This window comes from Oxyura jamaicensis, chromosome 8 (assembly GCF_011077185.1).
Source record: "Oxyura jamaicensis isolate SHBP4307 breed ruddy duck chromosome 8, BPBGC_Ojam_1.0, whole genome shotgun sequence".
Classification (NCBI taxonomy): Eukaryota; Metazoa; Chordata; class Aves; order Anseriformes; family Anatidae; genus Oxyura; species Oxyura jamaicensis.
In genome coordinates, this window is record NC_048900.1 from 5,920,794 (window position 1) to 5,931,668 (window position 10,875).

At 35.5% G+C, this 10,875-nt stretch overlaps 1 long non-coding RNA gene across 1 annotated transcript in view; it reads left to right on the forward strand.

Moving 5' to 3' along the window:
• The window catches only part of LOC118170471, a 24,516-nt gene extending 18,201 nt beyond the window's left edge, over nt 1-6,315 (forward strand). The window contains exons 3-5 of the long non-coding RNA XR_004752735.1: nt 557-637; nt 4,362-4,431; nt 6,053-6,315. This is a non-coding gene — a long non-coding RNA (uncharacterized LOC118170471). The remainder of the gene's footprint in view (nt 1-556; nt 638-4,361; nt 4,432-6,052) is intronic.
• Nucleotides 6,316-10,875: the final 4,560 nt, after the last annotated feature.

Below are 10,875 nucleotides of genomic sequence, written 5' to 3' on the forward strand. Positions count from 1 at the left end.
TTTTTTTTTTTTTTTTTTTTTTTTTTTTTTTTTTTTCATTTTAAATTTGCTTGGCTGAATTATGAATTATTTAGAATTGGGCAGAAATAAAACTTGTTCAACAGAAAGGATACGTGAACTCGCACCAGATTTTCAGACTGGTTTTCTCAAGGGATAGTGAAAATGTGAGTTGTTTTGGGGTGTAAATTTGTTTTAATATGCTCACCCTTTTAAAATCCACCACTTTAAAATATACTTTTGTGATGGCTCAAAAATTCCAACAAGAAATCAAATAAAATTTAAGTATTTATTTTCCCCCATTCTCCCCCCATTAGTAAATGGTTTTGTTGGTTGTGCCATAAAAACAGAGAACATAGGCCTTCGTGGGCAATCCTCAAGCAGCAATTAGTTTCAGTGCCTACCTGCAGACAGTGATTGAAAAAATCATTTTTTCATTCAGCACTACAGTTAAATGGGCTTTTTTTGTTTGTTTGTTTTGTAAGGACAAGTGGACAAGTTCTGTATGTTCTCTTTATTACTTGAGATACTAGTTTATACTTACTGTTTTTTTCTAAAGGTCAACTACCATCTTCAGCTCAGCAGATTAAGACTTCCTTGAATAGTATGCAAGAAAATTATGAAGAGTCCTTCAAAGCATGTAAGCACAGTGGTGTTTGTACTATAACTGCAACAACACACGATTGAAAGCAAAATTTCAAAGCCATATTTGCAACCCAACATGTATTATAAATCTAAATAGCTGAGATAACTTGATTATGCATGAGCAATCAGAATCCATCTCAGCTTTCACAATCATGGCAGTGCTGGCTCATAAAAGATCTCAAACTGTAAACTGAACATATTTGCTATGGAACAATCAAGAGAATGTAAGCATGACCTTTGAAAACTATTTTCACATGTAACTTTTTAAGACTTAGTATAAATTTCTAAGTTTCTTGCTCAAAACAATGTATTTGACACCTGGAATAAAATTTGGAAACATATGGCCTTTTCCTTTTGCATCTGAATAATCATTTTGAAAGTATAAATTTGAAGTTACATCACTAATATTTGCCACTTTTTTTTCATGTGAAAACCAGATCTTACCTTGCTAGGAAGAACTGTAAGACAAAAAGCATCAGGAAAACAAAACAAAACAAACAAACACAAGAAACAACAAACCACAACTATTTCTGTGTAATTGCTCATCCTGCTAACGATTTATAGTATATTTATAAGTTTGTATTGGTAAACATTATATAAATGAGAAAATGTATGGCCTTGAATGAAATAGTGCATTATCATGGGCCCCTCAGAGATTTCCAGATCAGTAATAGCAGTTGGAATCTAACTCACTCTGTAATTTATTTTGTAATCAGTACAACTGAGATGTCTAAGGACATCTGCAAACCTGACCATAAATAGTTATTCCCTCTCACCAAAATTCAGGACTGACAGAAATGTGTGGTATCTGGTAAAAGGTAGCATTACAGTAACTTACAATAATTGTATTTTTTTTTTTGTATACACATGCTTTATATTCATTTCTATGGTAATTGTTACTGTTGTCTAGTTGTTGATGCAAAAATAATCGAAAGGCCACAGATACAGTGATCTCTTTAATATTAAAGTTGAGTATTATTCTAGGAAAGGATTTACTTAATGGAGAGTGCTGGAGTAGCTCCAGAGAATGCACTTGAGGCTGTCTTGACTTTATGCAGTTTTCTGATCATTCTGGAAGGATTTGGTAGCAAAACCTCTACTGTTTTGTGCCAAGAGCCCTTCTCCTTACTTCAGCAGAACTCTCCTGTGAAAGCCCAAAAGGGATTCAGCTAATACAGAGGATAGCATCAGGAACCTAAAGGTACAGATGTATTTGGAATGAGGCCTCAGATACCATGTTACCCTTGCTGTATATCTCTACATCTAATACAAACAGAGTTGATCTGACTTAAAAAATAAAGAGGACGTGGCAAAAGTCATAATAAGGAGATTAGCTCTACAGGAAACAGTGTCTATCATGAATCCATCCAACTGGAGACAATTCAGATAGAAAACTCTTAGGAGATTTTTTTTTAGGCTACTAGTGAAATCTAGGATGGATAACTCCGTTTAGAATGTGTGAAAATGTAAGTGCATTATGCTATCTTCTAAATATTTTAAGCTGTGAAAGTTCTGCCCAGAGTTAGAGCTAAAAAATAATTAAAAAAATAAAACCCAACACATTCAACCATTAAGTATAAGTAGTTGTTATTCTACTTTTATATATATATTAAAATATATATAAATATATTAAAATACATTAAAATAAGAATGCTTAGGACGTAGTATGAGGAGCTGTTCTAAATGTTTTCAAATCTGTGGGGCTATGGATAACAAAGAGGTGTTTTTCAGCCATTGCCTGTAGGTCTGTGGGTTCTGACTAGTATTTCTAAAGAGCCCAAGAAAATAAATTTGTAAAGTGAATATTACATTCACTGCAGTTCATGGAAGTTTTTCCGGGGTCTGCAGATTCAGAGAAACTCTACCATTAATATTTGAATTATTAGATGTCAAAAGATAGGGTGGTTTCCAGTACTTTCCAGCATGTGCTACAGCCATGGGATCTTCTGCAATACGTGTACTTGTTTGTGAGTATAAGGTGGAGAAATACTTAGAAATATGTAAATAACAGTAACACTGGGATTATACTTTGATTGTATTCTAGCTTTATTCTAGAGATCTTACAGAGATTCTTATAGTATAATCTGCCTTTTAATAATTAATTTCCTAAAAGACAGATCCTTTTTCCTCCTCTAATTACGTTTAGCAATAATGTAATAATGCCCGTGAATGATCTAGACTAAGTTGGCTAACTGTGTTGTGAGATGCTAGTAAACATAGAGAATGCAGAATTTAGCTTGATGTGGTGTGAATCAACATACTTTGCACCACATGACTCACCACAATTAGATTTCATGTTTATTATGTACGTGAACTTGTTTGGATGGAGCAAATTAACCTGTAAAATGAGAGAGTCACTTAAAATTATTCAATACAAATTTTTAGCTTGATGTTTTTGTTTTTAAGAACATGGATTAATTCTTTGGGTGAAATATAATGTATTTCCCTGCATTTCCATAGCTCAGCACGAGGACTTGGAAAAATTCTTGTAAGATGAGAAAGCATAGTTTAAAAACAGAAAAGGTAACTCTGAGCTGATGACTGTCACGAGGAACAGATGGCAACTGGAAGAAGTTATAAGCTGCTAAATGTAAGCAGGTAGAATGAAATTTGCAGCTGTTTTCCAGCTGCCAGTATTCCAAGTACAATGCTGTATAGAAGTACACTTCGTGTACAGCAGTGGAATTAAGCAATGGAATAGCAAGACCGAGCTCTGAGTATGCATTAGCTGTTTTTGAACATTGTGTATGAGTGAACAACAGATGCCTGAAAAACTGGACAGAAGCCTAACAGTCTCTCTCTTGGTGACTTGAATCACTGTATTTGACTTTAGATTTTTGATATATATATTAATTTTAATTCGAATTCAATATGGCTTCATATTTTGGCTTTACATGCAAACGGTAAGCTACAAAACAATATATTTATTTGTAAGGTGTAGCTGAAGAGAGATACAAGTCACTCAAAAGACTTGCTGACAAAAGAAGGGATCCTTTTTTTTTATATATATAATAAAGTTCCATTAAAAAAAAAAAAACCTGTAACCTAACTCCTCATGAAATTATAGTAAAAGTCATATAGTCATCTTGAAAGACAGGTGGAAAAAAAAGGACACTGATAATCTTGGAAAAAGTAAATCAACGCAGGATGCTCCAGGTGCTCCAACAGGATTTTGGTAGGGTGGTTTAAAAAAAAAAAAAAAGAAAAAGAAAAGATTATATACTCAAGTGAAGTTGAAAATTTGCTACACCTGCCACACAAAAGCTTACATTAAATTTTCCTATCATTCTAAAATTACCTTTGTGTGGAGAAGTTATTGCTGACTTTTTCTAAAACGAACTTCAAGGTAGCAGAAAGCAGTATGAAATACTTATTTGCTAAAGGCTGTGGACAATATGAGCTGCTCTTTTGATATACTAGTTCAGATGCTCTACTTCATGTATTACACAGTTTCATCTGTTATTTCCTCTGTGGCTCCTTAGCACGTGTGTCTGAGGATAGGTGCTATAGCATCCCTTCTAGGATTTTTTTTCATTAAGCTTTGAAAATTATGATAGTAGATCATTCATCTGTAATATGTACAAAACAAACCACTTCTGAGGATTTATTAGTTTGGTAGCACCAGAAACTTTTTGCTTAGTTTTTCATTTGTTTTTAAATTTGTAGTTCTAAGAGGCAGAAAATCTGAATCAGTCACCTTGTCTCATCCTGTTTGCCAGGACTTCAGCGGTAACTGCAGAAGCTGAAGGGACAGTGTCTGTGGGACATGGATTTAGGAACTCCAAAGTGGTACTGTTTCAAATGTCAAACTTGTTAACTGTAGAAATAAAGATTGATAACACGCTAAGGGAACTTTTTCATCTATTCTAGAAACAAAATGTAACTTTGGGGTTGGGTATCGTTTGCGTTAACATTGATGTTGTATGGACAAAGTTTTTGAGGCTTACAGATTATAGCACTGGTTTGGATTTAAAACAGGAAGCCCCTAATCTATCCTTGCCAAGACAATTTTTATTTTTTTTTAGGATTACAGAGGCTGCTTGTGTGAGTAAAGTGAGCACTACTTGTACTCTGAAGTTTCCATTGCCGCAATACAGTTACTTTTTACTTATTAAAAATAAGCAAAATTAGTTTAGTACAGCTACATATAATGCCTTTCTTTTACTCTCCTATACAGCAGTACATTTCTTGCAATTAATTTTTTTTTTTTTTCAGTGAAAGACAGTTTTAAATTCATAGTAGAGGCAATGCTTTAAAATATTGTTGGTATTAGCTATTTACTAAGAATGTATTTTTTAAAATTTTAATTCCATATAGTTTTTACATGCATAGTTTGTTAATATGGTTTTATTTAATTGACCTGATGAAGGACTCTTCATCAAGTGTGAATTTTAGTAGTTCAGAGCTCTTGAAAATCTTTTTTTCGTTATATCAAATGAAAGAACAAATGTTTTTAAAAAAAAATAACAAGAGAAGGGTTAAGTAATTCAACATACGTGAATATGTTGAAAAAGGGTTCAAATGGGAAATACTAAAAGTAGTGGTGTAAAATTCTCCACTGTACCAAAATTAATTGTAACTTATATGATGTTGAATGAAATATGCTGTCTATAAAAGAAAGCTTTTAGGAAATGTCAAATAGTGACAGATTTAGAGAGAAATGCTGAAACTGGCGGGGAGGGGGGAATGACACAGACGGGGGACAGACTGATTAAAAAAACCCGCGGTGAAGACTTGTGTTGCCACAGAGCAGAATGTGCTTCTGATAAGAGCATCAACTTTCAGTAGTACCACCCAAATTAGAACAGATCCTCACACACTTGCTAAAGATGCTAACTGTCCACAGACTGATTTATTCAAGATAGCAAGGATAATTCTATTAAGAGCTGGCAAATTGAAAAGTTGAGCAATCAATTTATGCCCTGCAGAGAGTTACAAATAGAACTGTAATTAGGTGTGCAGAGGTTCTGTTCTTCAGTCTCCAAAAAGCAGGTTTGTAACTCAGCTGAAGGTTTTTTACTGCTAGTTGATGTCTCACTGAAAAGTGGGATTTGTTCTTGGTAGATGTGAAAAATGCCAATATGCTGCTGTGTTCTTTCTTTTTTTTTATTTTATTTTTATTTATTTTTTTTTTTTTTTTATTTTCCTCTCTCTCTACACATAACCTGCTTTTTTTCCGTCTAGAATTTAACCTTTTCAAGGCATGGGCTGCTTTATTCTGTGTTTATATGCTACTTAGCCCAATGCAGTTACATTTCCTCTGGGTGTTTGTACATGCGACTGGAACGCGCATGCACACAAAAAAGGCTGCTGTGCTTCTTAATGAAGGGTTTGTTTTTAATCCCAGCCGATGTAATTTTATCCAGAACGTTTTATTATTGGCTTGGTCACAACACAACTTAATTCCCAGGTGCAAAGAACATCTGACAAGCCTGAGCAACTGAAGAGTTGAGGCAGCCGCTTACGGAACCACACGGCGGGTAACACCACAGTCTAATGAAGAACAGAGAAGCTCTCATTTGTTTTCAACTAATGAGCTACAGAAGCTGAACTATCAATTATGCAAGACTGTATTATTTTTAACATTTCAAAACACCTGAGGATCCTTTATTTTGGTCTCAGGCTAACCACAAACGATCCTGTACTGGTAATTTTAGATGTCGGTGTTTTGTGGAAAACTACCCTTCATTATCATTTGTGGGTGCTAATATCTCATAACTTATTACAGCAACAAGTAAAATCCTTGTAGGCTGACCGGATTAACATAATTTGTTGATGTTCAAGTGCCAAAAAAAAGAAAAAAGAAAAAAGAGAGAAACCTCCCTCCAAAAAACAACCAACCAACCAAAAAAAATAAATTATTCCCAGAAGTCTACGTGAAGGCTTAAGATAAGAACGCCCACAACACTTCATATCTCCAATAGTTAAATATTTATATGACCTGTTATCAAGCTCAATAAAACTAAAAACTTGGCATGCCAATTTGAGATATGGAAACCTTAATAATTTGTTTCTGATTTTTTGTAAGGTTACTGTATATCCAAACCTAAGTAGCTAATTCATTTTTTTACCTGTGTTTATATGAAATTCAGAGACTTCAGAAGAGCATAAAAAGCAATTAAAATAATATTTGTGCATTTCCATGTTTGCTGGTGAAAAAGAAAGTGTTCCCATGTGCCAGAAAGCTTGAATAATTTCTAATTTTAATTGACAGTTGTCTTAATTGACCATTTTGGCAAGACTTTTCACTCACTCATGGAAGTATCTCTGTGTAACAAGCACTGTATGATTTTACTAACTATTCAGAGTAGCCTGAGAAATAATATATATGTGTGTGTATAAACATATATAAGTACATATATATTTATATATGTGTATAATAATCTATAAAAATTATTTCAGTTTGTCCTGTTTCACTTTTTAGGAACAGCTGATCATTCTCAGTGTCCTCATCTGTATCTGATCATTCTCTGCATCTATCTGTTCTGGCCTGTTGCCTAGCAGGGAAGTCCCTATCAGATTCATAAATAATAAAGCTAAAATAATGTATGTATTTTTTTCACTGTTTATGCTTATACTGTTAACAAACGTTAAAAGTTGTCACAGACAGCTTTCAGTAGTATCAAAAATTTAATGAATCTTCCAAAGCTTTGTAGCAAATCATTTTACTTACAGATTTTTTTTTTCAGAATAGTCAGTTAAAAAAAACCCAAACAAACAAACCTGGTGCTGCCTGCATTGCTGTATGTTGACTAAACTGATTAATCAGCTGCCAGTAGCCCATGTTCAATGCTTTTTATGACGTGCTTATCTTTCTTCCTATAACCTCAATATTTACTTTTATCTCTGATAAAACTAATTTTATTTAATTGTAACTTCAGAGAAAGTTTCTAATCTATTTTTTCATAGTCTAAATGAAGACTTTGGACAATATTATGGAAGGAGTCAGAATGGTCCACTAACAATAAATTTAAAGAGAAAAGTGGGACTTTATTCTATAAGCAATTATGCTTGTGAGAAATGTACTGGTCTGAGTTGCAATGTTTCTGGATTCTGGTTGTTCTTTTTATAAATAAGCAGCATGATGTAAATCTGGTGTATTTTATACAAAGACATGCTCAGAAATTTAGCGGTATATTCTCTGAATCTGTTTTTTATATCTTGTTGAGTTCATTGATAGTATCTGCAAATAACTGAAAGGAGGTGTTTGATTTTTTATTTTTATTTTTAACAAAATAAATGAAACAAAATCACCTTCCCCCCCCCCTCCCCCCAATGACTTTACACCGGCTTTGGGTAATCCAGGGAAACATTACACATGAGCGATAACTCTTACTGCTCCTTGCCTAATAAAGTAGTGATTTTGCTGGTGAGCAACACCAGAATTAATCCAGCTGTCTTTAGGTAATTTGCACGTTGGATTAAAAAGTTTTAATTTATTTGTTACTTAAGTGTGTGTTCCTTTAAAAAAAAAATCCAAGTTTTTTTAATTGATACATGGAAATGTATTTATTAGTAATTACAAGTATTAGTAATTATTATTACAAGAAAGGGTCATTTTACAGATTAATTTAAAAAATTGGTTATAAGCATTTAGTGAGTCTGAGTTACAAAAGCCTTTCCTTAGGAAACTTTTATGTTTTACATTTTATTTCAAATTGCTATGCTTTTCTTCCTAGTAATTTTTCAGTATCCTGACTGCAGACTGCAAGAATTGGTAATGTGTTAGTGTTAACTTAGGTCCTAGAAAAAGATGTTCCAATAAGGGGAAAAGGTTCAGAGAAAACTCATCAATGTGAGTATCTTAGTTGTTTTTAGCTTGTTTTGTGCTATTCTGGTCCAATATCGAGAAAGGTTTTTTTTTTTTTTTTTTTTTTTTTTAAAAAAAAAGCTTTGGTAAATCATCTGTACTATTTGCTTGTTTGCATTAAATCTTCCTTCTGCCCTCACGCATCTCTTGCTTTCTTCCTACTTAGATTTATAAAATTGTGAACTGGAGTGTGTGTATCTCTCAATGAGTATGAGAGAATATGTAGCTTTTTAGTATACAATCTGGTAATATATATTTTTTCCTAATTTCAATTAAAAAAAAAACAGAACAAAAAAAATGAAGACAAGTAGAGATGTTTGCTCCTTCTTCATTCTCAACAGCATCTGTGTTTTCATATCTTTAATTTATTTTGTGGTTTTGTTCAGAAGACCATTCAAACCTAAAATTAATTTTTCTAATTAGTGTTTCAGATCCCTTGGGGTGCTGAGTTTTTCATTGCCAAACAGTTGAATACCACAAACATCGTAGCTGATGCACTCCCACGTTATCAAATAAATGCTCAAGGTACAGCTTATAATGCTGAAAAATAGAAAAATAAATTGACCTTGATGAAGTGTGTCTTCTTTTGTCTGTTCCCAGGAAAGTTTATTTCAGGTATTTCTACTGCTGAAATGATTAGAGTTAACAGCTTTTTCCCTCCATTTTATTTTACAGGGTCTCTTCATCTTCCTGATATATGGGGTGTACAACACAGAGGTAAGTCTGCTTGGAGTATCTCAAGGCTGACAGAGTGAATGAGAGAAATGACAGGTTTCTTATCTTGATAACTGAGGGACAAAGTTGGCTTTCCATATGAGTGTCCTACTGCCCTTCATGCTTGGACTAGCTTATATGCATCCCAGCTTACCATTAAACACAGACACCCTGAATAAAGGGACAGACTCATTTCTCATAGGCATTGACTAATATTTTACTGCTGCTTTAAGTTTTTTGAATTTCTGGTCTGTCTTTTAACACTTAGATAAACCTGGCAGTCCTAAACTTTCATAATTTAATTTAATTTAAAAGTGAACTGTTAGTTTACATGCTATTTCAAGTAAACTGTTTAAAAATTAAATGGAACTTGTTTTACTTGCCTTCAAAATTTTGTTGGGTGTAGAAATTGCATCAGTTTATTTTTAAATATTAATTAGATAATTTTAAGACTTGAGAATTTGACCTAAGGCTTCATAACAGTTGGAGAGATCTATGGAAATATTTCATCTTTACAGGTTGAACTCTCATAAGGGAAATACATTTGAAGGAGGAGAAAGTATAAAAATCATAAGGTATTTATCCAGCTTCTTCTCTTACTTCCATTATGTTTAAGATAAAAAAAAAAAAGTGTTAATGTGTTAAATTCTAAGTTTTTAAGGTACCTCTGCAGTTTATATTTTAATAGAATTTGGAATTCAGTAATAAACCCCTATAGAAATATAAAGGGCTTTCAAAGTCAATAGTTGTAAGTGAAACAGATTTTTATTCAGATTTTATTAGTACTTAAGGGGGCATAGCCCACTAGAAAGATGTTGAAAGAGAAAAGTATCTTCTTGCCTATTTTCCAACACACAAAGCTACTTAAAAATACTGATTTTTATCGCATTTCTGTTGTAATAATGAGTTATTTCTGTACGTGCAACTAAAATAATGGGTATTATTAGTTCTAAGTGTCATTTTGTCCTAAGAGTGGGCCAAGGCACCCCGTAGTTGAGGCCCAGTGCTGACGGGGAGGAGCGCAGGCTGGCCGCGGGGTGCACGGGCTGGCCTGGCAAGAGGCTGACCCACAGGGACCCACCCTGCAGCACGGGAGCTGTGAGGGTTTCCAGCGAAAAGGACAGAGCACGGGTGCAGGCTGCCCAGAGGGGTCGTGGAGCCTCCTTCCCGGGAGCCATTCGAAACCCGCCTGGACGTGTCGCGGAGTGCCCTGATGCAGGTGCTCCTGCTGCGGCAGGGGCATCGCACCAGAGGCTTGTTCGGGGTCCCTTCCACTCCCTAACGCCCTGAGAAACGTGCGGTGCCCGGCTTGGCTGGGGGAAGTGGGCCCAACGGCCCCAGCAGATGGAAACCCCCGCCACCGAGATCCCACGGCTAAGGTGGAGCTTTTGTTCAGCCAGCGGCATGCGTTTATGTCCTGGCTTCGGAGATGGAGGCAGCTACACGCTGACATCGGACACCTAGAGACGCTGGGGTTTTATGCCGGTAACGAAGTGATTATTTTGAGGACGCACATGACGTGTTTGTGCCCTGCACTGCCCGGCCAGCGGTCAGCACGGGCACAACGGCGCCCGCGACTCCGGCTGCGGGCCGGGGCTCCCCGGAGCGCCACGGGCGGCGTTGGTGCCGGGGGCCGGGTCCCGCCGCCCTCGCGGCCGGGGCAGAGCTCGGGGCACAGCCCGGCTCCGCGGGGCAGCGCGGACGGGGGC